This window comes from Geotrypetes seraphini, chromosome 3 (assembly GCF_902459505.1).
Source record: "Geotrypetes seraphini chromosome 3, aGeoSer1.1, whole genome shotgun sequence".
In the NCBI taxonomy this organism is placed as follows: domain Eukaryota; kingdom Metazoa; phylum Chordata; class Amphibia; order Gymnophiona; family Dermophiidae; genus Geotrypetes; species Geotrypetes seraphini.
The window spans coordinates 243,308,007-243,335,095 of record NC_047086.1 but is presented as its reverse complement, the minus strand read 5'-3'; the positions used below and the strand labels follow the sequence as shown (position 1 = coordinate 243,335,095).

General features: G+C 44.5%; 1 protein-coding gene and 1 long non-coding RNA gene across 3 annotated transcripts in view; one reads left to right on the top strand and one right to left on the bottom strand.

Moving 5' to 3' along the window:
- The window catches only part of LOC117357860 (glycoprotein endo-alpha-1,2-mannosidase-like), a 43,790-nt gene extending 39,988 nt beyond the window's left edge, over window positions 1-3,802 (bottom strand). The window contains exon 1 of one of the 2 annotated variants that reach the window (XM_033939050.1): window positions 3,762-3,802. The gene's annotated coding sequence lies outside the window, so the exon portion shown is untranslated. Of the gene's footprint in view, window positions 1-3,400; window positions 3,534-3,761 lie in introns of those variants that run through there. The other variant, XM_033939049.1, reaches the window with a different exon arrangement.
- A 4,409-nt stretch (window positions 3,803-8,211) lies between these two features.
- Window positions 8,212-27,089, top strand: part of LOC117357315 — a 28,257-nt gene continuing 9,379 nt past the window's right edge. Inside the window, exon 1 of the long non-coding RNA XR_004538782.1 lies at window positions 8,212-8,264. This is a non-coding gene — a long non-coding RNA (uncharacterized LOC117357315). The remainder of the gene's footprint in view (window positions 8,265-27,089) is intronic.

The window sequence follows — 27,089 nt, the reverse complement described above, 5'->3', positions numbered from 1 at the left end:
TGACAAATAGTCAAGTGGGGTTGGCATATCAACAAAATGCTATCCTAACGAAGTAGATTTAATGCAGAATTTGATAAACAGAAAGATGCCCAGTGCAGCAATTCTCTCCCCCTCCCGGTTTTTTATTTTATTAAAGTTATATATTTAACATTGGTACCTGCTGGGCTGAAGCAATTTAATGTAGGGTAGTCTGACTCTAGAGCTGCAGTTATGCTGCCCAGCCTCTCCCATGCTCCTCTGCACAGCTGCAGTGAGTGGTGGCAGGCTTGAGCCAACGAAATTCTTGAGGGGATTAACGGATAGACCTAAGAAGCACGTGCCTAGGGCCCAAAATTGTGAGGGGGGGCCCACTCACCATCACCTTTCCAATTTTTTTTTTTTTAATGGCCATGACAGCAAGATCGGGCCTCCCCTCCCTCCGATGACAGCAAGATCGGGCCTCCCCCCCCTGATGACAGCAAGATCGGGCCTCCCCACCCCTGCTCTGATGACAGCAAGATCGGGCCCCCTCCCCCTGATGACGATCGGGCCCCCCTCCCGATGACAGCAAGATCGGGCCCCACCACGGCATCGACAGCAAGATCAGCCCCAGCACCTGCAAACGGTGCTCAGCCCAAAGTTCCCCTCTGATGCAGCTTCCTGCTTCCGCCTGGGCAGTTCGCGTCAGAGGGAAGCGTTGGGCTCAGCACTGCTTGCAGGTGCTGATCTTGTTACCCGCTAGCTTTACAAGCGTTCTTCGTCTATGAGATGGAAGCGGGAGCCTCTGCAGCAGGTGAGCACCATGGGAGGGGCGGCTCCAGGATGCGTGAAGAGGGAGTTCCGTGTATGTGTGTTTGCTGCAGGTGTTGGCCACACATAAAGGTTGAAACTTCAAGTTTCAAGTTTATTAAAATTTTGATGTAAACGCAATATCAAATATTTTCAATGCGTATAACAATAATAATTTTAGGGGACAAGATAAAACAATTTATACCAATAAACATACAATTGATATACATACTAGACAGTGATACATAAGGAAAGAGGGGGTGAACTACAATTATTTAAGGAATAGAAAAACATTTAAGGGGAAACGACATCAGGAGGGTAATTAAAAAATATTTTAAATAAAACTAGGTCTAAAAGTGACTAGGAGAGATTGTGACCTATAAACAGATCTGGTTAAATTTAATTGTTTGATCCTAAGATTGTTGAGAGAAAAAGTATCCAATCTATGACTCGTATGCATCTTTGTATAACTTCCGCCGCCGGGCCTGAAGGGCCACGGAGTAATCTTGAAAAATACAGATTGGTATACCATCATACTTAAGATCATCCCTCTGAAGCCGGTATTGTTAACGATTTCCACCTTAGGAAGATAATTGTGCAATTTAGCCACCACGACCCGGGGCCGCTGCCGATCCACCTCTGAGCGTCCCACTCGATGTATCCATTCCAAGCAGATGGAACCCAAACCAGCGGGCAAGGAAAAGTCAGCGGCAAGCCAGTCTTTAAAGATGGTGCTCAACTGGCGATCAGACAAGATCTCTGGGATCCCTATAAACCGAAGATTGTCCCACCTTGATCGATTTTCCAGATCCTCCGTTTTCTCTTCGCTCGCCGCCAGGCGCTGTTCCAGGTGTGCGAGATGGTCATGCAGGGCCTGGGTAGAGTCCTCCGCTGCAGAGACTCTCGTCTCCAACTCGGTAGTGTGGGTTACCATGTCCCCCGTTTCCAAGTGCAGCTTTTGGCTCGATAGTTTTTCCATCTGCGGGGCCAGGGCCGATGTCACCGCCAAAGTAAGCTGCCGCAACTGACTGTCGGTGAACTCCGCCGTGGAAGACGGTCCCACCTCGCCATCGTGTCGTTTGCCGGCCACGCTTTTTCTTTAGGTTTGGCTGCCGTTCTGCTAGATCAACTGCCCCCCGATTTGGACACAAAGTGGTCTATAAGTTGACCAACAAGAGGGGAAAGCCGCAGAGCTGCAAATCACCGATTAAGGATAAGTAGACAAAGATTATGTGCTTGAGGGCCCAGGAGCTGCAGAGCACGCGTCCGCTCTCCTCACTGCATCACGTGCTCCCCATTATACTTATCCAGCTGTAAACAGCATTGATCTCTAGTAACTGTTCAACTGTTCTCTTGTAATCTTGTACCTTTTGTAAACATCCAGTACCTGCTCATTTTGTTGTTTTTTTAAAACATCCTGCAACTGTTCTCTTGTTATTATCTTGTACCTTATTGTTAACACCCATTACCCTGTATCTTATTGTAAACATCCTGTAACTGCTTTCTTGTTATTACTTATTGTAATCACCCAGTACCTGCTCACTTTTTATTATCCTGTATCCTACTGGTAACACTGTACTCTCGCTAGACACGACTTTCACTGTAAACCGCTTCGAACTTAGGGTATAGTGGTATATAAGAAATAAAATTATTATTATTATTTGAATTTTATAATAAAAGAAAAAAATAAATATGAGTGAAAATAAAGAAGTAAATAATAAAACAGGTAAATAAATGGGGGCAGGATGTGGGTGGGGCAGAGCTAGGGGGTCCAGTGTACTTGTGTGCCTAGGGGCCCTCGAAGAATTAATCCTTCCCTGCTCCCATGAGTGGCAATCAGCAGCTGGTGCGCTGAGGGATTGAAGAAGCTTAGATGGAACATTGGAACAAAGGTAGGCTGGCATTTCCGTGGGAACCAAGGAGAACCAGCACCCACCCCCGTGGGAGTCCCGTGGACCTGGGGGGGGGGGATCTCCGCGTAATCCCCATTCCTGTGCAGACCTCTAGACGGGAACACTAATTTAAAAACAATGTAAATGCTACAAAGAGGAAACAACTGAATGCTTTTGGCAGCCAAGTGATATTTGTTCCTTTCGCGAGGTGCAACACTAGGATATAAATACTTCACAGTAAAAAAAAAAAAATACTGTTAGGTATGTCATAAAAGATTCTAACACGCTCAAAACAATATCGTGTACAGTATATCGGAATAAACATTAAAAAAAAAGGGAAAACCAAAGGGAGACGCAGAAAAAATAAAAATAAAAAGATTGCCATACACTAAGTATTCGCAAAATAAACATACTACATGCACAGTTGCCCTACGGTTCGAACAAGTAATCCACGGTGCTCGGCATCCGCTCGAAGGCGTGAACCGCAGAGAAAGAATACAAAACCCGAATATTGTCAGTATTAAAATATTGTACATCGGGTGCATAACTTACAAGATGTCAAGCTCAGAATACTTAAGTTTGACGCCCCCTTCCTCCCCCCCCCCCCCCGATATAAGGTACATTTTTGCCAACTCCACTGGTAAATTTATAAAACAGTACAGTATTACTGAATGGCCTGATACATTTAGGAGAATAACATTTGCAAAAGAAATTAATCTCTTAAAAAAACAACATCTTACAGTACTGTCTTCCGCTCTTGATGTCCAGACAGCGTCTATCCAAAAAACGCGAGAAAACCCCGAGTCGCCTTACTGCCGCACTTATAAAAGATCCAGCCTACTGGCATGTTTACGCTCATTGCGTGGGGGAAGAAGCAGAGAGCGCCATCTGCTAATGAAAGAGTTTATATAAAATAGCAGAAACACTATCCTGGAAGGGAGGCGGGATCTACGGGCACTTCCCCTCCCCCTCCCCCTCCCTGTACCTCTTCAAATGCTATATTTTATATATGTAACTATTTGTAAAACCATTTTAGGTTGGGCAGACTAGATGGACCATTCGGGTCTTTATCTGCCGTCATCTACTATGTTACTATGTTACCTATAACTTGCTGCACACGCCGGCCTCCGCTCTCCCAGGAAGTGACGTCAGGAGGGAGTGCGGAGGCCGGGCGCGAGCGGTTGGTTAGAGATGCAGCTCACTGTCTGCGGGGCGGGGACGAACCTTTGAAGTGGGCGGGGATGAAAAGGCGAGGTGCCGTTGTCCCTTCCAAAACAGCGTCGGGGACGCTCCGTCCTCCTCACCCCTACTAACAAGATCTCAATTCGGAATACTGTATTTAGAGAAAAAAAAAATATGCAGTGTACTGTATATAGATAGATACTATATAAACGCATCCCTGATAGAACTGTGCATGTCTAACTTAACATAAGAACTGCTAGCCTATACTGGTACAGGCCGAAAGTATATCAAGCCAAGTATCCTGTTCCAAAAGTGGCCAATCCGGGTTCCAATCCAGTTAGATCCCAAGATGTAAAACATATTTTATGCTGCTTATCCTAGGAATAGGCAGTGGATTTCCCCAAGCCATATCAATAATGGCCATGTGACTTCTCTTTTATGAAATTATCCAAGCCTTTTTTAAACCCCTCTAAGCTAACTGATTTCACCACATTCTCTAGCAATGAATTCCAGTTTAATAACACTTTTGAATAAATATTTTATCTGGTTTATTTTAAATCTACTACTTAGTAGCTTAATGGCTAGGGTTACCAGATTTTCTCTAAAATGTGGACCCATACCTAAGGTGACCATTAATTTTTTTCATCAAAAGGGGACATCTATTAATTCTCAGTCCCGCCCCCAATCCCGCCCTAGCCCCGCCCCATCCCACCCTAGTCCCGCCCCCAATTTCTTCCATTCATTTTTCATGTACACATAATATCTTCATATTAATTCATAATGGTAACCTTAAAATTAAAAAAAACTACAAAGCACACTATACGCAGAGAAAATGTTAATTATCATTTATATTTGGGGGGTTTCAAAGATGTCAAGGCAAATGACTTTAAAATATGCAATGTCACCTCAGGAACTATAGAAAAATAGATAAATATAGTGCAAAATATAGACAGCAGATATAAATTCTCAAAACTGACACATTTTGATAACTAAATTGAAAATAAAATCATTTTTCCTATCTTTGCTGTCTGGTGATTTCATGAGTCTCTTGTTGCATTTCCTTCTGACTGTGCATCCTTTCTTTCTTTCTGCACTCAGACCCAACAATTGTCCCTTTCTATTCCCTCCCTCCTTCCTTCCTATGTCCTCAGTGCCTCCTTCCTATGTCCTTAGTGCCCCTTCCTGTGTCCTTAGTGTCCCCAGTGCCTCCTTCCTATGTCCTTAGTGCCCCTTCCTATATCCTTAGTGTCCTCGGTTCCTCCTTCCTATGTCCCCATCACTGCCTTCCAGTCTTTGTCTCCACCCCCTCCCCTATGCTCTGGCATCTCTCTCTTCTCCTTTCCTTCCTTCCTTCCCACGCCACCCCATGGTCTGGCATCTCTATCTCCTTCCGATCTCTCTCCTCTCCTTCCATCTCCCCCTCCCACTCCATTATCTGGCATCTCTTCTTCCTTTCTCTCCTTCCTTCCTCCTGGTCTGGCATCTGTCTCCTCCTCCTCCCCCCCATATACCCTGACATCTCTCCCCCCTCCATGGTCTGGTAGCTCCTTTCCTTTCCCTCTTTCCCATGGTCTTGGCATCTCTTTCCTCTCCTCTCCTCTCCCTTCCCTTCCTCTTCTCTCCCTTCGGCAGAGGTCAGCGATGGAGGGAAGCTTACAACTTGCTTCGGGCCTTCCTCGTTGCCGGGTCCTGCCTTCGCGGAAACAGAAAGTAGGCAGGAGTCAGACCCGGCAGCGAGGAAGGCCCGAAGCAAGCCAATCGCTGCCTGGCTGGCCCAGAACTTCCTCTCCGACATCAGAATTGACGTCAGGGAGAAGGCTTCTGGGCCGGTGCCTGGACTTGCCTTTCCTGCAGTTGCAGCAAGGGCAGGAAGTAGCAGCGGACGTCATCGACGGATTGGGAGGGGAGGGGAGCAGAAGAATTGGGTAGGCTTCGGAGGGAGGGAGGCAGACAGACAGGCAGGAGTCCTGCAGTTCAGCTTTCTCATATTCGGTGCAGCAGGGAGAGAGGGAGGCTGGCTGGCTTCAGGGGAGGGAGTGGGACAAAGGCTGGAAGGCAGTGAGGGGGAGGCAGGCAGACAGGCTGGCTTTGGCAAGGGAGGGGCACTAAAGACATAGGAAGGAGGCACTGGGGGCACTAAGGACATGGGAAGGGACACTAACGACATAGGAAGGAGGCACTGGGGGCACTAAGGACATGGGAAGGGACACTAACGACATAGGAAGGAGGCACTGGGGGCACTAAGGACATGGGAAGGAGGCATTGGGGGCACTAAGGACATGGGAAGGGGCACTAAGGACATAGGAAGGAGGCACTGGGAGCACTAAGGACATGGGAAGGGGCACTAAGGACAGGAAAGAGGCACTGGGGGCATTAAGGACATGAGAAGGAGGCACTGGGGGCACTAAGAACAAAGGAAAGAGAGAGGGAGGGAATAGAAAGGGACAATTGTTGGGCCTGAGTGCAAAAAGAAATGAAAGAAAGGATGCGCAGTTAGAAGAAAACACAACCAAAGACTCAGCTTTGAGAATTTATATCTGCTGTCTATATTTTGCACTATATTTGTCTATTTTTCTTTTTTTTTTTTAATATTCTTTATTCATTTTCAAAATTACATTAAGTGTAAAATATATTCATTCACAGTAACAATAAATATATCACTTATAAACAATCATTGGTACATTATATAAATTTTATCCCTTCCCCTTTCCCATCCCTCCCATCCATATCTTCCATTATTATATAATATATGTAATAAGAAAAATACCCCCCTCCCTATATCCTGAACTGATAATTAAAAGGGAAATAATTTTACTTAATCCTTACAATATTTTGTTAATGGTTTCCACACATCCTGAAATTTCTTAAAGTATCCCCTTTGTAAAGCAATAAATCTTTCCATTTTATAGATATGGCATAAAGAATTCCACCAAAAGTTATAATTTAATCTCTTCCAATCCTTCCAATTATATGTAATTTGCTGAATGGCAACCCCAGTCATTATTAGTAATAATTTATTGTTAGCAGAAATCTGACTTTTTGCTCTCATTTCCATACCAAATATCAGTATCATAAGATAATGCCACTGGGTTATCTAATAAATTATTAATTTGGTCCCAAATTGATTTCCAAAAATTCATAATATATGGGCAATGAAACAATAAATGATCTAAAGTTCCTACTTCTAGATGACAATGCCAGCATCTATTAGACAAAGAACTATCTAATTTTTGCAACCTAACAGGAGTCCATAACGCTCTATGTAACAGAAAAAACCAAGTTTGTCTCATAGATGCAGACACCGTACATTTCATCCTCCAAGACCAAATTTGTGGCCATTGAAAATGCAGTAATTTCATGCTTAATCTCAATGCTCCAAATATCTCTTAAACCAGTTTTTAATTTCTTTTTAGTAAATCCACTTAATATTTTATACCACTGGGCGACCATGACATAGCATATTTTAAAGTCAAGTGCCTTGACATCTTTGAAAACCCCCCAGATATAAATGATAATTAACATTTTCTCTGCGTATAGTGTGCTTTGTGGTTTTTTAAAATTTTATGGTTACCATTATGAATTAATAAAATATTATGTGTACATGAAAAATGAATAGAATAAATTGTGGGCGGAATTTGGGGCAGGGTGAGGGCAGGATTGGGGGTGGGACTGACAATTAATAGATGTCCCGTTTTGATGAAAAAAATAAATAGTCACGTTAATCATGCCCCACAGCCCCGCCTCTCAACCTGTTCTAGGGAGGGCATCCGCACATGCGTGGATGCAACGCAATAGTGTCGTGTGTGCAACGTAACCACATTGCATCCAGGCATGCGCGGATGCCCTCCCGACACGGTCCCAAAGGAGAAGCTTTTCAAAATTCAGACAAACTTCCGGGTTTTGAAAAGCTGGACACCTGGACATATCCTCTAAAAAGAAGACATATCCAGGTAAATTCAGAGATGGCATGCCCCCTAATCCTAGTATTTTTGGAAAGAGTGAACAAGCAATTCATATCTACCCATTGCACTCATTATTTTATAAACCTCTTTCATATCAACCCTGAGCCATCTCTTCTAGCCGCTTTAGCCTTTCCTTATAGGGAAGTCATCCCAAACCTTTTATAATTTTCATCACCCTTCTCTGTACCTTTTTCTATTTCCACTATATCTTTTTTGGGATATGGCGACCAAAACTGCGCACAGTATTCAAGTTCTGGTTGTACCATAGAGCGATCCAAGGCCATTATAATATTTTTATCTTTGTTTTCCGTTCCTTTCCTGATAATTCCTAACATTCTTTTTGCTTTCTTAGCCGCCACTGCACATTGAGCTGATGAGGGCGTTCCTCCGATCGCCCCCATATGCATATTTTTCGTTCCTGAATTCATCGGACCTGCCCGGATCAGGCCCAATCGGACAGGTTAGTGAATCCAGGCCTTTGTGAGTATGAGAGGCCTTATTACTTGCTTATATAAATATATCCTCAACAATGACACCTAGATCTTTTTCCTGGGCAGTGACTCCTAACATAGAACCCGGCATCACGTAGCTGTAGTGCGGGTTCCTCTTTTCTACATGCATCACTTTGCACTTGCTCACATTAAAGGTCCACCTGCCATTTTGACGCCCAGTCTTCCAGTATCATAAGGTCCTTTTGCAATTTTTCACAATCCTCTTGTAATTTAACAACTTTGTGTCATCAGCAAATTTAATTTTCTCACTAGTTATTCCCATTTCTAAATCATTGATAAATATGTTAAAAAGCAGCGATCCCAGCACAGACCCCCTGGGGTACCTCACTATTTACCCTTCTCCATTGAGAATATTGACCATTTAAACCTACTCTCTGTTTTCTGTCTTTTAACCAGTTCTTAATCCATAATAGAACATTACCTCCTATCCCATGACTTTCTAATTTCCTCAGAAGTCTTTCATGAGGTGGTACTTTGTCAAATGCCTTTTGAAAATCCAAATACACAATATCAACCAGTTCACCTTTATCCACATGTTCATTCACCGCTTCAAAGAAATGCAGTAGATTGATGAGGCAAGATATTCCTTAACTAAATCCATGTTGGCTTTCTCTCATTATTCCATGCTTAAGTATATGTTCTGTCATTTTGTTCTTTATAATAGTCTACCATTTTGCCTGACACTGACATCAGGCTCACTGGTATATAATTTCCCGAATCACCTCTGGAACCCTTTTTTTAAAATTGGCGTCATGTTCTACTTGTTCCAGGTGCTCCCTCTTAAATTATCACAAGATTATTTGTCTGCTTTGCAAGATCGTTTCATTCGTTTTGTGTGGCACTTTTCTATATAAAGATAAAAAGAAAGGAGGGCTTTGTGTGCCCAATGTTTTGTGGTATTATAAGGTGGCGCAGGCTAGAGAAGCCTTTGAATGGTTTAAGGCTGATGTCCATAAATTGTGGGTTCACTTGGAACAACATTTGGTAGGCCAACATCGGTTTAAACATTGGCTTCCTTCTAAATTTCAATGCTTTCCCCCTGATCTCCCTCCTCCTATATACTATACCTTTTCTTACTGGGATTCTCTTTGTTCTTTGTCGACTTCTACTCTTTCACGACACTCACCTATTTCTTCTAATCCTCTTTTTCCCCTGGGGATGCATAGTCCTGTATTTGTCTGGTGGTCTGCAGTTGGCTTGGATACTTGGGGCCATCTTTTTGATGATGACAAATTTATCCCCTTTATCACCTTGCAGGATGATTATCATCTTCATTCTCATGATGTGTATGCTCATACTCAGCTTAAACTCTTTCTTACTCAGCCTCATATACGTAACATTGTGCTACATGAAGCTTCTTTATTGGAAGATCTTTGGGCTAGATTCACAAAGCAAACCGATCGTGTATCGATCGGTTTGTGACCCCTTTACTATCAAATTTCCATCCGGCCTGATTCACTTACCTCTGCTGCGATCCGCTTCAAATCCATGCATGCAAATGAGGTGAAATGCATGCAGATTGGACAGCGACGCGATTCACAACACCAAATTTCCGATCCGACTGGGCTGGCCGATCACCTAAAGAAGCGACTGCTAGGGACCAGTCGAAAACGTCTTTCTGACTGGAAGCCCTGCTCTCTGCCCTGCAATTTCTCCTGCCTGCTTGCCCCTCATGCTGCCTTGCTCTGCCCTTCTTATCTCCTGCTGCTCGCCCTCATGCTGCCCTGCTCTGCCTCGATCTTCCCCGAATCTCTCCTGCTGCATCGCCGTTCTCCTGCCCTTCCCCGAAGCTCTCCTGCCCTTCCCCGCCCAGCAAGCCCATGGTTTTAACCTGCGGGTTAAAACCACAGGCTCGCAGGGCTAAAAACTAATTAAAAAGTTGTGTGCTGGCCCCATGCCACTGTTTTGTGTGTGCTGAATGGAGAAGACCAGGGAGTAGCTGTACCTAGCACTGTGCCCCACTCTTGTGGATAGTGAACACACCCCGAGTACTCTTTATGGAGTTGCTGCATGATGTTTTGCCTGAAAGGTGAGGGGTTTATTTAATAGTTCTCTTGTCCGGCTGGACTGTCTCAAAAAAAAAAAAAAAAGTCGCATCTCAGACGGGCATGCGCAGACCATCTACAGATGGTCTGCGCATGTGCGGGGATCGCTATAAAGCGATCCATGCAGGCAGATGAGGGCGTTCCTCCGATCGCCCCCATATGCATATTTTTCGTTCCTGAATTCATCGGACCTGCCCGGATCGGGCCCAATCGGACAGGTTAGTGAATCCAGGCCTTTGTGAGTATGAGAGGCCTTATTAGGTACTTGCTTATATAAATATTTGACCTCCTGTTCTCCTTATCATTCTAAAAGTACAACTCCCTTATATCAAATAGTACACTCTTTCGACAGCTGTATTGACCACATTATCATATGGCAAAACGTTACAACTGTCTCTAGCGGTGCAAGCGCTAAAGATGTGTAAAAATCCAGATGAGAGGAAAAAGCCTCAGAACCCCTCCCAATCTTAATCGAGAAAAGTGTGAGAATTTTCAAACCCGGTCAGCACTAAGCGGCTTTCTGAATGGCTCCTGCGAGAATTCACGGGCCAATGGGCATCACAGAGAAGGGGGGTATCATAGTTAAATTTTTTTGCTAAGTTTTATGGCTGTGTTTTGCTAAATTTCAAGTCGATGTATTTCTTTCTGTGCTATGCCCTGATACAAAGAATTACAGTAGTCAATATGTGAAATGACTAAAGAATGAATAAGGATGTTTACGGAAGGCAGGTCTTGTGAGGTTATTGATTGTATAAGTTTTAGTTTGTAAAAGTACTTCTGTTTTAGCTCTACTTTTTGTGAACTGCCTTGAACTTTCCCAGTATGGCGGTATACAAGAATAAATTATTATTATTATTAATTTGCTTGTGGAAGGTTAGATTTTTATCTAGGATGATCCCCAGAAGTTTGACTTTCGTATCTATTTAAATGGGTATGGATTCGATGCAGATTGGCAGATATAAGTCTTCCTTATCTGATGTTGGGAATAATATGCCTTTGGTTTTTGGTTTGTTCAGTGTGAGGATATTAAGATTAAGCCAGGAGCTGATTTTGCTTAGTTTGGAGTTAATTTCAAGAACTTCTTTGGTAACTTTGGGGTACAGAAGGTGGAGTAGACAGTAGTGGATACTGAGTTATTAAAGCTTACTTGATAATTTTGTTCTTGAAAATATGAAGAGAACCAGTTTAGTACCGTACCAGAAATATCAGTGGATTGAAGTCTTTTGAGGAGTAAAGTGTGATTGATAGTGTCAAAAGTCGCAGTAAGGTCCAATGATATTAGTAGGACTGACTTACAATGATCCCTAAAATAGTGGATAGCTGTGGTTAGACCAATTAAGGAGAGTTCTGTGGAATAGTGAGTGCGGAAACCGGATTGATTTGGGTGGTAGGCATTGGTTTTTTCCAGGAAGGGAGTTGGATGAATACCAATTTTTCTGTAATTTTGGATACGAAGGGGAGGTTTGTTATAGGACGATAGTTAAGAGCATTGGTTTTCTGAGGAGTTAGCTAGTTTGAGTTTGAAGAATACATTAGCTGATTTCCAAGGCCTAGGCAAGGTTCTGGTGGAAAGGCTTTTAGTTATTATCTCGAATATATAGTCTAAATATGGAAAAATGTTTTTTAGAATTAGAGAATGTATCGATTCAAAGGGGTTGTTTGATGTGTTCATGGTCTGTACTGTTTGGTAGATATCGTCTAGTGTAGGTGAGTGGAATTCTGTCAGAGAGCTAAAAGGGAGATGATTTTCAGTATTGGGGGAGTCTGGGGTCAAGGGAATTAGAGGTTTTTTCAAAGGTGCTTCGGACAGCTTTGATTTTGTCATTGAAGTAAATTGCTAGGTCCTGAGCTGATGGCCTGGTCAAGGAAGTAGTCCTCTTCTTGGTATGTGAGGAGAGGGAGCAAACAATAGCATAAAGGGCGGAAGAGTTACGTACATTAGCTATGTGTTTGGAATAATATTGACAAGATCCAAGGGGTCCTTTTATCAAGCTGCGCTAGCGGGGTTAGCGCATCAGACATTTCATCACGCACTAACCCCCGCGGCCGGCTAGAAAACTAATGCCTGCTCAATGCAGGCGTTAGCAGCTAGCAGTCTAACGCGCGGTATTACACGCGTTAAATCCCTACCGCAGCTTGATAAAGGACCCCCAAGTTTCCAAGTTTATTAAAATCTTAATATCCTGCACCATGGCTAATCCTTCTGGTCAGCTTACAATCTAAAATCCGGTGATACAAATAATAAACAATTTCATATACAGTATACAGAAATTTAAGATAAATTGAACTACAAAATTTTATAGTAAAGAAAAGGTAGGTAAACACAATATGATAATTTTATGTTTTGCAGAACTCTACTTGTGCAGTTAGATACAATGATATATAATGGCGGATCTATCTTACAACATTATAATTTATAAGCGTCTTCAAATAAGAAAGTTTTAAGATCGCTCTAATAATCTAAGGGCTCCTTTTACGAAGGTGCGCTAGGGCCTTAGTGCACGCTAAATTGCCTCGTGCGCTAGCTGCTACCGCCTCCTTTTCAGCAGGCGGTAATAATTTTGCTAGCGCGCAGTAATTTTGTGCGTGCGCTAAAACCGCTAGCGCACCTTCGTAAAAGGAGCCCTAAGTCTGCTTTAATGATAATCTGTGAGCTGTCCCATCACTTGCAGAGCCCCTCCTCCCAACCCTCATCTTCCAAACATAAATGACATGGTGACAAAATTCGTCACCGTCCCCGTCCTTGTGGATAACTGCAGGAAACCATCCCATGTTATTCTTTAGTGCTTATCTCAACCTCAGTCCTTCTATGCAACCTTTCATTAGGTGACCTTATTAATGCTAATTCAAAGTAACCTCTCCATCACATCCACCTTCCTTACCAAGCAAATCCACCAGCAGACTCCTCCCTCTAGATAATCCCTGATCCACCTAGATCAACTGCACCCCAGGTATCATTTACACTTTTTTTTTTCTTGTTATTGACCTTAACCAATCTGTCCCTCCACCCCAAACCACTGCAAAACTCAAGCCCACATTGCACACTTCAAGCTCTATAATGAATACGCCAAAACCTTCTGCCGCCTAGACCAGTGTTCTTCAACCACTGGTCCGCGGACTGGTGCTGGTCCGCAGAAAATTCCTGCCGGTCCGCACAGGGCCAGTGAGATCGACGCGCTGAAATTTCCTGCCTTTCCAGCAGAGCCAGCAAGATCAGGAGAGCCCGATTCAGTACTTGCCTGCAGCAGCACAGCGATTCACTTCGGAAGCCTTGGGGCTTTTACTGAGTCGCGGCCCTCCTCTGATGATGCAACTTCCTCTTTCCTCAGAGGCGGCGCACCCCCATCAAAGGACCCAAGGATGCCTAAGTGAATCGCTGTGCTTCTGCATGCAAGTACTAAGAGCTGCCGGGAGGGGAGTGGAGGGAAGGGGAGGAAGCCACTTGGAGGCTGGGAAGCTGCTGGACAAGGGAAAATAAAGGGAGAGCTTCTACTTGATCTGGAGGGAGAGAGGGAGAAGAAGAGATGCTGCTGGGAGGGGGGAAGGGAATAGAGTTACTACTGGACAGGGGAGGAGGAAAAAAGGAAGGAAACAGCTGGCAAGGAGATTAGAGGAGGGGAAGGGGTTAGGGTGGAATGGAGAGATCAGATGAGGGAAAGGGGAGAGACAGAGGAATGAGAAAGTAGAGCAGCAGAGAAATAAGGAGAGAGGGACAAAGATGCTAGATCTGGTGTAGGAGCGATAAAAATGAAGAGAGCAGAATGAATCATGTAAAAAGGAGAGAGGGGTGCAGGCTGGATGGAAAGGGAAGAGGGTCATAGAAAGAAGGCAGATATCATATGGAAGGGGGAGGGGCAAATAGTGGCTGGAAGGGGTAGATGCTGAATTGAAGAGACAGAGAGGGCAGACGCTGGAAGGAAGAAAGTGAAAAAAAGATGAAAGCAGAAAACAGAGACAACAAAAGGTAGAAAAAAATAATTTTATTTCTATTTTGTGATTAGAATATAGCCTGATGGATTCCGGTATGCTGTGTATATCCTCTTCGGTAAATACAGATGCAAAAAATGTGTTCAGTTTGTCGGCGATTGCTTTGTCCTCCTTTAGCACTCCATTTATTCCATGGTCATCCAACGGTCCCATCGCTTCTTTCGCGGGTCATTTTTCCATAATATATCGAAAGAACGGCTTGAAGTTTTTCGCCTCCTTGGCTATTTTTTCCTCATAGTCTCTTTTGGCCCCTTTTTCTGCCTTATGGCACCTGCATTAATGATGTTTGTGCTTATTCTAGTTTTTGTCCATTCTTGACCTTTTCCATTCCTTAAACAAAGTTTTCTTGTCTCTGATCGCTTCCTTCACCTCTACAGTGAGCCACGCCAGTTCCTTGTTCTTTTTCCTCTTGGATCCCTTGTTGATACGCGGTATATATAGATTTTGTGCCTTGGTGACTGTGTCCTTAAAAAGGGAACAAGCTTGCTCTAGCGTTTTTACAGTGCTTATCCTCTTCTTAATCTTCTTCCCCACCATGAGTCTCATCCCTTCGTAATTCCCTTTTCGGAAGTTTAGTGCCATGGCCATCGTTCTGGACTGATGTTTCTCCCCTGCATTTAGGTCGAAGCGGATCATGTTGTGATCGCTCTTTCCCAGCATCTCTTCTACTTCTGCACCTTGTGCCGATCCTCACAGTCCATTTAGAATTAAGTCCAGAATTGCATTTCCTCTTGTATTTGATCCTTGACAAGTTGTTCCAGGAAGCAATCACCCACAGCATCCAGGAACATGGTCTCACTAGCACAGCCGGAGGTGCCTAGGTTCCAGTCTATCCCTGAATAGTTGAAGTCATCCATGATAACTGCGTTGCTTCCCTTGCAGTTGCATTTAATCTCGTCTGTCATTTCTCCATCAATTTCTTCGTACTGCCTTGGGAGTTGGTAGTAGATGCCGATCTTCATTTCCAGTCCATTTGTTCCTGGAATTTTGACCCATAGAGACTCTAACTTATCCGTCTGTTGTGGCGTTTTCTCTCCAGTAGATTCAATTCCCTCTTTAGCAATGTCCCCACCTTTTTGAGCCACTCTGTCTCTGCGGTATAGTTTGTATCCAGGTATCACAGTGTCCCAGATGTTTTCCTCAGTCCACCATGTTTCCGTGATGCTGATGATGTCCATGTTATCTTTTTGTGCCATAGCTTCTAATTCACCAGTCTCATTCCTTAGGCTTCTTGCACTCGTGTACATACACTTGAGTTTGTGGCCTGTTACTTCCTTGCATTTCCTTCCCTCATGTGTCCCTTTCGATCTGTCTTGCCTGTGATCCGGTGAGTCTTCCTGCACAGTATCCTCTGGGTATACCGTTTCCCGAACCATCGACTCTCTCTTTCGGTCGACTGTCGGCTTTCCCCTTCCTAGTTTAAAAACTTCTCAACTTCTCTCTAGATGTTGCTTGCAAGTAGCCTCGTTCCGTCTCTGCTGAGGTGGAGTCTGTTCTTCCTGAATAGCTTGCTCTTCCCCCAGAACATCGTCCAGTTGCGCACGAAGTGGAATCCTTCTTCCTCACACCAGAGCCGCATCCACTTGCAGCTCCATCTGCCTCTTTTCGTCAGCCCTGGGTACTGGCAGGATCTCTGAGAATGCTATCCTCTGCGTGCTGGTCTTTAGATTCCTTCCTAGCATCTGGAACTGGTCCTTCAGTACTTCCCTGTTGTAGTTCCTGTTGCTCACATTGTTCGTCCCTACATGGATCACCACCACCTTATCTTCTTCTTCTACACTGTTGATGATCCTGTCAATGCGGCTCACTATGTCTTCTACCTTGGCTCCTGGTAGGCAGGTCACCAGCCGATCCAGTCTTCCTCTCGCTATGTGGCTGTCGACTTGTCTGATGATGGAGTCCCCCATGACAATTCCTGTCCTCTCTTTCTTCTCCTGATTCTCCAGCCACAGGTCCGTGTCCCACTTATGAAGGAGGGAGACTTTAGTAATAGGTAGAAAAATGAGATAAAGCGTATTAGGCAAGAGTCACCAGCATAAAGAATACACTTATACCCACACTTTAAATGCAAAGGTTACTACCTGAAATTTACAGGCAGTAGTTTAGCAGGACAAAATATAAGAAATTTGCTAAAAGAACAGAGATGCCAACTGCCAGTTCCAGCCCAGTCTGCACTGGTCCTTCACCAGGGCAGAGACTGACAAGAAATTGAATTAAAAGCAGAAAGTAAAAAAAAAATTAAAAGTTGGTACAGATGTGGCGTGTCTTAATTGAGTGACTGTTTTAACTTCAGACTATGCTATTCTTCAGAGCAGCTCAAATATTAAACCAAATTTTCTTATATGCAACACACTCTGGCAAGCCTATAATAGCAAATCATAAAATGCAAATTGGTACAGGTAAAACTATAAAGCTTTTTGATAGTAAAATCTCACCAAGTATAAAACCCACAATACACAGGTTTTACTGGAACTTTTCACAAATGTGTCATCCAGTCTAAAACACAATTTAAGGGTTGCCCAAGGTCTTTTGATTCCGATCTCACTCTGTCTATAAAACCAAAAATATAAAGCCTATTGATAAGTAAAATCTCACCAAGTATAAAACCCACAATACACAGGTTTTACTGGAACTTTTCACAAATGTGTCATCCAGTCTAAAACACAATTTAAGGGTTGCCCAAGGTCTTTTGATTCCGATCTCACTCTGTCTATAAAACCAAAAATATAAAGCCTATTGATAAGTAAAATCTCACCAAGTATAAAACCCACAGTATTACTGGAACTTTTCACCAGTGTGTCATCCAGTCTAAGGGTTTCCCAAGGTCTTTCGATTCCTATCTCACTCTGTCTATATTCAGAAAGCTCATTGGTTACCAATAGAACATAGGATCACCTACAAAATTATTTTACTTACTTTTAAAACCAGAGCAAATAACCAGCCAGAATTTATAAACAACTTACTTATTCTATACAATCAAACTAGGACTTTAAGATCTACAGCTCACAACCTTCTTACCATTCCCTCACTGAAATATATCAGTACAATGAGGACCACAATTTTCTCCATTAGTGCCCCCTCTCTTTGGAACAGTATCCCAAATCACTTACGTGAAATAAAAACTCTTGCCAATTTTAAGGCGAAGTTAAAGACATTTTTATTCCTTGATGCTTTTGTAACTTAAACCGTCCTTCTAAGGACGACTTAGATTCAGGAAAGGTTTTTACCTTCAGTTCCCCCTCCCTTTGTTCTTTCCCTTGAATGTTCTCTTTTTTTCTATCAATTGTAGTTCCAACCCTTCTTCCCTTTTGTTCCGGTTCGTCAATGTATTTATAAATTGTCATTTCCCCTGGTTTGTCTTTGTTCATATTGTATTTTAATTGGCGCATTGTTTTGGTGTTTTTTGTACACTGTCTAGAAGGTTTGATTAGGCGGTATAAGAAATTTTAAATAAACTGGAAACTGGAAACTTGATCAATCAAAACTACACAAGGACTTTTGAGTGTAAAATACCATCTCTCATCTTGTCTATGCAGCCTATAATTCTACCTATTGCACAGTGCATACAAGAAAAAATTGAAATCTAATTACCCAGATGAAAATCTTCACGAGGAACCGAGACGAGCCCCCAAAATGTAAGGTTTGGAGGGGTAATGTTGAAGCGGCCTTACAATCCGCCAGGTCCCGGGTTCGATACCCTCATTGAAGATTCAGTAGGCAGTAAAATTACTGACAAAAACAGCTAAGAGTGCTTGCATAAAGAATATATATATATTGTGCAGAAATAAGCTTAATATTACAGAAAAGCAAGATTTATAAAGATACATCAAGCATTATAATTAATGAGAGAGAAAAGACAGTTTACCTGCCTTACAGAGTCCAGAGGAAAAAGAGAGAAGGGAGGGGGTGATATTCCAGACAGAGAAGAGAGGGGGGTGTTGCAGAGAGGAGGCTTTTATAGGTTGGAGTCTTATTCTAAAAATAGAAGCTATTGTATGTCCCAGTATCTTTCTGTTTATAATTTGTAAACTGTTTGAAATAATGGTGAATAAGGTGAGTGGGGTGTGAGAGACCTGGAGAAGAAAAGAGGGAGAATTTCCAGTATCACTGACAATGGTTTCTGATTAACCTATTTGTGTTAGACCATGCACCTGGGCTTACTGTATATCTTAAGCACAGACATTAACACCTCTTCGCAACTCTTAGCTGTACCAAGGTCCTTTGTTTCCTTTAAGCACTGATGTAATTTAGGCAGTGGCATACCTAGCATGTGTAATAGCTACTACAACTCAGATATATTGAAAACCAATGTATGTCAAAACAACACTTTCAAATGGGAGACTAAAGTGGTCATAAGATGTTATAATAATATAAATTTCTGCAGAAACAAATGGGAAACCAGTATTAGCTTCTAATTGCTCAAAAAGCCATTTTTTGGACTTTTTGTGAAGCGTTCACATTCGCTCTTTACAAGACTGATCGGTCGGGTCACACCCTGATGTAGCCTGTCGGTGAAACGCTGGCCTTCGTTGGTGTGCCGATCAGCCTCAGATAAGTGGATTTTTCCTCTATCTATTATATATATGAGAAGCACAGTTTTTTACCTTAAACTGCTCAATTTTGAATGAAGGTTTTACCTATGAGGTTATCGCCTAACCACTTGTATATCCACCATTGTGGTGGTGGGGAGGCCTTTTTCTGAGGTTTTTTCCTTCTTTTTGAGCAATTAGAAGCTAATACTGGTTTCCCATTTGTTTCTGCAGAAATTTATATTATTATAACATCTTATGACCACTTTAGTCTCCCATTTGAAAGTGTTGTTTTGACATACCTAGCATGTGTAACACCTGGAGCCCATCATTTTTTGGCACCCCCCCCCCCATCTGTACGAAAAACATGATTTTTAGTAACAAGCCACACGTCACATATGAGTACCTAGGAAAAGGCAGCATCTTACATACTGCAGTGAGAAGTACAACAGCAATACACCCATTATAAAACTAAACAAGCCAGACTAATACAGATCAATCCTGCAGTCAATCCTAACATAAAACCATGTCTTTCGAATACACAGAACACAGAAAACACCTTCGCCTAGTATAGAATAAGTAATCACAAACTTACCCCTCCCCCTTTTACAAAACTGTAGTGTGGATTTTAGCCACGGTGGTAACAGCTCTGACGCTCATAGAATTCTGAGCATAAGAGCTGTTACCACCACGGCTGGTGCTAAAAAACGCTCCACAGTTTTGTAAAAGGGGGGATAAAATAGAAATACATAGACAAAGGTTAAATTGAACCAGCAAGAAGCTGGACTCTGCATACAATGCAATACCACAGAAACAGTGACACATGTCTCCTAAAGCAATAAATAAATAGAAAATTTTTGTTCTACCTTTGTCTTCTCTGGTTCTGCTTTCCTCATCTTCTTGTTACTCTCTTCCTTCCATCCACTGTCTGCCATCTCTCTGCCCCTATATGACATCTTCTCTCCTTTTATGCCCCTTCCAGAAACTGTATGCCTCCCCCTTCCATCTCTCCTTTCACCCATTGGTCTGGTATCTGTCTCCTCTCCTTCCCCCCTGCTCTAGCATCTCTCTCTCCGCTCCCTTCCTCCTGTTCTTCCCTGGTCTTCCTTCTCAATTTATTTTCTGCCTTTGTCTAAATTCTTTTTTACTATTCAGTCCTCAATTTCCCTCTTTCACTGTGTCTACCTATAGCTTGCCACCTCTTTCCCTCACTCCTTCCAGTAACTAACTCTATCCTCTTCCCTCAATCCTGTATGTGCCCTTTTTTTCTTTCTCCTCCCCACTTCCCTCCAGCATCTGCTCCCCCTTTCCCTCACACTTCTATTCAGCAGCTGTCCTTCCTCTCCCCCACACTTCCATTCAGTGTCTGTTTCCCTCTCTCTACCCCTTCCATCTACTGTTCACCCTTTATCTCGCCCCTTCCATTCACTGCCCTCTGTGCTCTTTCTATCCAGTATGCACCCTCTCTCTCTCTCTTCCATATGGCATCTTTGCTCTTTCTATGCTACTTCTATAAACTATCCCGTGCCTCTTATGTCCTTTGTACATGATTGATTTCAACTCTGTCACCTCTCCGTTTTTCTCTCTCTGTCACCACCCCCTCCCCTATGCTCTGGCATCTCTCTCTTCTCCTTTCTTTCCTTCCTACCTCACAGTCTGGCATCATCCCTTCCCTGATTCCCGGCATCTCTCTCCTTTCCTTTTCTTCCATCTATCCCTCCCCCTCCATGCTCAGACATCTACTCCTTCCTTTCCCCTTGATCTGGCATACCTTCCTCCTTCCCTCCATGCCCTGGCTTCTCTTCTTACCTTTAAGCCCTGGCATCTTCTTTCATTCCCTCCAGTTGGGTAGAGCAACACTCTCCCCAATTCTCTCCCCCTGTGCTCCCTTTCCTCCTTCTGTCACCCAAGGCCTGGTGTCCTGAACTTCTTCGGGCAGCAGCAGCATTCACAATTCACTGCTGTTGCTGGCTTCAAGCCTTCCTCTCTATTGGGTCCTGTCTTCATGAAAACAGGAAGTAGGCAAGACCCGGCAGAGAGGAAGGCCTGAAGCCGGCAACAGCAACAAATTGTAAACGCTGCTGCTGCCCGAAGAAGATAATGGCACCAGGCCTTGGAGCACCCGAGGCAGACCACTTCTCTCCCCTCCCAGCCAAACCCCCGCTGACCCTCCTATCTCTTCCCCCCCCAAGTGAACTTTTCCGACCCTCCAGTAGCCTCGGCTGCTTCGCGGCTTTCTTCTGCCGGTGCAGCATTGCTGATGACATCAGTGACGCGGCAGAGGGAGGAGAAAGCCGTGAAGAAGCCGATGCTACTGGAGGTTAGGTTTGCTGCTCTTGCTGGGAGGGTGGGAGTGCGATAGGGACCGGGCTGGCTGTGCACCCCCTTAAGGCTGCACCCGGGGCGGATCTCCCCCCTCACCCCTCCCCCCCCCCTTGGTACGCCACTGAATTTAGGCATTCTGGGGCAATCTAAGGCTATTTGCACTGACATGCCCTAAGGTCAGATATGAATGATATGATCTTCTATAGGCCTTTGCTGAAATTGGTAAGGCCAGCAAGTTAAGGCTGGGCTGACAGACCCTACCTGCCCCACCCTCCCTCTTTCCCTTCCTATCCAAGCTCCTTAAAAGTGTTGTGATTTTCTATTATCTCGAGCTATTCTTGACCTCCTTCAATTGAGCTTTCGTCTTCTCCATTCTACGGAAACTGCCCTCGTTAAAGTCTCCAATGACCTGCTCCTGGTCAAATCCAAAGGCTTCTACTCCATCCTCATCCTCCTTTATTTATCTGTGGTGTTTGACACTGTAGATCACCACCTACTCATCAATATGCTGTCCTTGCTTGGACTCTAGGGCTGTTATTTCATGGTTCTCTTCCTATCTTTCCCATTGCACCTATAGTGTATGCTCCGGAGGATCCTCCACTTCTATTCCTCTATCGGTTGGTGTACCTCAGGGCTCGGTCCTGAGACCTCTTCTTTTTTTCATCTATGCTTCCTCCGCTGATGCTCTAATCTCCTCCCATGGCTTCTAGTACCACCTCTGTGCTGATGACTCATAAATCTACCTCTCTATGCCCAAAATTTCTATAGGAATCCAACCTAAATTTAGGTTCTCTAGTTTTACCATTTTGCCTTCTCTAGAAAAGAGTACCTGATTACTATTCAATATATTGTAAACCGCTTTGGGTGAATCTCTTCATGAAAAAGCGGATAATGAAATCCAAATTAATAAATAGTATGTGAATTATTGTACCTGCAAGTATGGTAGGTATATTATTGTCAGATCAGCCCTCAAATACTTTCTTTGACTAAGACAATGCTACCCTGATTCTCCAGGAGATGGCAATAGACCTTCACAATTCTGAGTGAGACAGCACATACACAGCCAGAGCCACTTCTACTAAATTTAACAGTTATAAATCTTGGGCAGAGAAGCCAAGAATATAGTATGTGAGAAGGACATACATTTGGCCTCGCTAGTGTTAGTCAAAACAGAAAATCAATACAAGGAGCAACTGAGAATTTATATGAGGGCCTGCTGAAAAGTTCTCAGCCCAACCAAGAAGAGAATGATGTGGAGCCATGAAACTTACAAGTTATTCCACACTTTTCATTTCATTTCGTATCATTGAAATGAAAAGTGTCAAGAAAGGTGTGGAATAACTTGTAGGTTTCATGGCACCACATCATTCTCTTCTTGGTTGGGCTGAGAACTTTTCAGCAGCCCCTCGTAACATTATGTTGATATATTGTGTACTGTAGTATAATATTTGAGCTAGAAATACTGGCTGTGTAAAAAAGAGAGAGGAGGGGGGTCCAAATTTGTGGGAGTAATTTTATAAACTCATTTTGCCCATAAAAGTATTTTGGGGGTAATTCTCAAAAGATTGCTTAAAGTTAGAGACCTGAAGTGAGTGCACTAGGTGTGAATTCTATAATGGCAATTATGCACATAATTGTCGTTATAGAATACTTGTGTAAGTCCATACTTATGCTAGCTCAGTATCTGGTATAAGGCTTGTACCTAATTATTGTTAATTAGGTACATAACTGACAGTATTCTGTAACTGTGGAGGGGCATAATAAAATAATATGTCTAAGTCCGTTTTGGGCCTAAGTCACTAGTCGCCCAAAGTCAGCAGTGTCTAAAGTCCATTCTCAAAAAATACGTCTACCTGTACATCCAGCTGTTTAATCATCCAGACCACTAAGTCGTCTATCTTTATACCCCATTCTCATCCAAAAATTTGTCCAAGTCAAAAATGCCTAGAATAAGACCTTTTGGACGTAGGAGGGGCCAGTAAAGTCATGGACTGGCCACCCAAACATAGCAACAGAATAGTGGGGCACCTTACAGGGCACTGCTGCAAACTTCACAAACAGGGTACCACATAAACATCTCACCATAACTTCCTTATAGGTCATGGTGAGCCCTCCAAAACACCCCAAAAACCTATTAGACCCACCTGTCTACCACCCCTTATGGGTGCAGGTGGCACTTATATGGCAGTACAATAGTATTTGAGAGGTTTTAGGGGGTGCATATGTTTCACCATGAATGCAGTGGTTAGTGACTTATGGGCCTGGGTCCTCCTCTCTCTGGTTCACTAGCCCACCCCCAAACTACTTAAGCCACCTCTGTAATGCTCTACAAGGCTTTCCTGTGCCAGGTGCTGATGTTCTGGAGGCAGGTATGTATGTTTTTATTCCAATTTTTATGGTGTTGTGGTGAGGTCAGTGATCACTGGGGCAGTGTGTGTGGGTCTTTACTTTGTGTCTGCAGTGGTGATCTGGTCACTTTGGATACCTTCTGGGCACTTGTTTTTACATTGTTTAAGTCACAATATACAAGTTCCATCTAGGCTAGAGGTGTCAAAGTCCCTCCTCGAGGGCCGCAATCCATTCGGGTTTTCAAGATTTCCCCAATGAATATGTATGAGATCTATTAGCATACAATGAAAGCAGTGCATGCAAATAGATCTCATGCATATTCATTGGGGAAATTCTGAAAACCCAACTGGATTGCGGCCCTCGAGGAGGGACTTTGACACCCCTGGTCTAGGCAGTCTTATTAAACTTTCAGTTATACTTGAAGTATGACTAAGTCTAGGTCAGCCCATCTCCCGCCCAAAACCCACCCTCACTACTCCTCCTAAAACGCCCCTTTCAGCTCTGGGCATACAGCAGCACTAAAAAGGCCTAAGCTGTTTTTAGATATGTCTAAAACCCGTTTCAATTATCGGCACTTGGACGACTTGTCTTTTTGATCATCCAAGTGCCAATTTAGGCGGGATTTTAGATGTATTTCCATTTCGATTATAAGCCCCTTAGTGAATAGGTGTTAAGCACACCCCTAACCCACCCTCCCCAATATGTGCTAAGATTATAGAGTACTGACTAAGGGCAGGATTCACTAAATTACCAAACCGTGTGCGATCTGTTTCCGTTTGCATGCTGGCCGACCAATTCAGTAAAGGCCTACATGCAAATGGGGACGATCGTTAACATACCCCGATCCCCGCCCATGCACACACCCTAACAGTAGTGACAGGAGAAGCAGCCTCCTGCCACTGCTGTCAGGGCTCAGCCCAGCCCAGATCTTTCTTGCCTGCTGTCGGACTCTCTTGCTCTCTGCCGCCGTTCCCTGCAGTGCAAGCCCGTGGTTTTTTAAAGCAGGCCTACACTGCGGAGAACAGGAGAGTCCGGGAGCAGGCAAAAAAGATCTGCCCGACACCCCTCCCAGGCCCCGATCTCTCCTGCCTGCCCTGCTCTGCCGCGGCCCCCCCGGAGAAAAAAGCAGGAGGGATGCCAACTCTCTCCTGCTATCAGCGTTAAAAAAAAAAGAAGAAGCAGCAGCACAGCAAGGCACTCCCCCCCTCCTGGCACGGCCCACCCCTGACACGGAACAGCCCGTCCCGACACCAAAGTTGGGAGCAGTTGGGGTGCTCAGTCCTTCCTACTGCTAGCCCTCCCACTCCCAGCACACCCCTGGTTGGCCCAGGCGGTCAGGCCTGGCTCACCCACCCTGGTACCTTTACAATTGTTGGAAGCAAGAGGGATGCCCGGTCCCTCCTGCTCCTTGGAGGTTCATCTTCGGGAGCAGGAGGGGTGCCCGGACCCTCCTCCTGCTCCTACGCCGCTCAAAATCTTTGGCACTGATTGGCTGAGGCGCCTCAGGCACCTCCCTTTGAAGGGGCCTGGGCACCTCAACCAATCAGGGACTTCCATAGGAAGGAGTCTAGGGAAGTCCCTGATTGGCCAAAACAATGGCCAATCAGTGACTTCCTTAGACTCGTCTCTAAGGAAGTCCCTGATTGGCTGAGGTGCCCTGGTCCCTCCATGGGCTTGCACTGCAGGGAACGGCGGCAGAGAGCAAGAGAGTCCGACAGCAGGCAAGAAAGATCTGGGCTGGGCTGAGCCCTGACAGCAGTGGCAGGAGGCTGCTTCTCCTGTCACTATTGTTAGGGTGTGTGCATGGGCGGGGATCGGGGTATGTTAACGATTGTCAGGAGCCTGAGGCGCCTCAGCCAATCAATGCCTTAGGCCTCTCCCCATGCATCAGATGATGCACTGGGGCAGGGCCTAAGGCTGCTATTGGGACAGCGGCTGGCTGGAGAGCAGGAGCAGGAGGACTTTCCTCCTATTCCCAAAGATTTTGAGCGGCGTAGGAGCAGGAGGAGGGTCTGGGCACCCCTCCTGCTCCCGAAGATGAGCCTCCAAGGAGCAGAAGGGTCCGGGCACCCCTCTGCTCCCAACAATTGTAAAGGTACCGGTGTCGGTGGGCCGACCAGGGGTGGGCCGGGGGGGGGGGGGGGGGGGCTAGGAACAGGAGGGACTAAGCACCCCTCCTGCTCCCAACTTTGGTGTCGGGTCAGGCCGTTCCTTGTCGGGGGTGAGCCATGTCAGGGATGGGCCATGCCAGGAGGGGGGCGAGGGCCGTGCCTGTCGGGAGGGGGGAAAATTGTGCTGCGCTGCTTTTTTATTTTTCCTTTTTCTTTTTAACGCTGATGGCAGGAGGGAGTTGGCATCCCTCCTGCTTTTTTCTCCTGGGGGGGAGGTGCATATGTTTGTGGGGGGCACATTTTTAAGACAGGCCTGCCTGTCTTTTATTAATTTTTTTTTAACAGGGCAGATATTTTGCGTTTTGTAACACACGCAAATGGGCACCATCAAGCACTCTCAGCAGCACATATAGTAGGAGTGGACAATGTTCAGGCCGATTATCTCAGCTGGCAGACCCTAGATCCTGGGCGCAGTCTCTTTCCCAGAAGACCTTCAACAGCATTGTGCATCAATGGGGATGTCTGACATTTGATCTGATGGCATTGGAAGCTAACAATAAAATCTCTCACTTCTTCAGCTGAAAATTTGAGCCCGGAAGTACCTGCATGGACACTCTAGTACAACCTTGGCCAGAGAAGGGACTGTTGTATATGTTTCCCCCTGGCCTATGATAAACTGGGTCATTCAAAGAATAGTGACGTACCCGGGGTTGGTAACTCTGGCTGCCTCATATTGGCCACATTGGCCATGGTATGCAGATCTGATCTGGTCCATCCACAGAAGGACCAGTGTCTCAATCTGCCACTTCATTCAACTCTTCTATTACAGGGTCCAGTTGTCCTGAGGGATCCAGAATTCTTTGAGCTTATGACAAGGCTCTTTAGTGCATGGCCTTAGCTTGCAAGGGCTACTTGGAGGTGATAATGACTACCCTCCTAAGATCTAAGAAACTGGTGACTGCTGCAGCCTATGCTAAGGCTTGGAAGACTTTTCAGTGCTGGTGTGCCAAGCAGAATGTGGAGCCTTTTCAGGCTCTGCTGTCAGTGGTCCTAACATTTCTTCAGGATGAATTAGAAAAGGGCTTGCCTGTTGGTTCCCTCAAAGTACAGGTGGCAGGCCTCTCTTGCTTTAAGGCTTGAATGAAAATAGTTTCTTTGGCTTCACATCCTAATATAGAAAGATTTTTGAAAGGATCATTGCAGCTGCATCCTCCTATGTGATGCCATTCCCGCCTTGGAATCTTAACATTGTTTTGTATTCTCTCAGCAAGGCCCCATATGAGCCTTTGCAAGAGGCATCACTGATGTATCTTACCATTAAGACAGTTTTTCTGGTAGCTATCACCTCAGTGATGTGCCCCATGCATGTAACTTGGTATCTTTGTCATGCAGAGAGACTTTCCTCAGGTTTACGGAGGCAGGGGTCT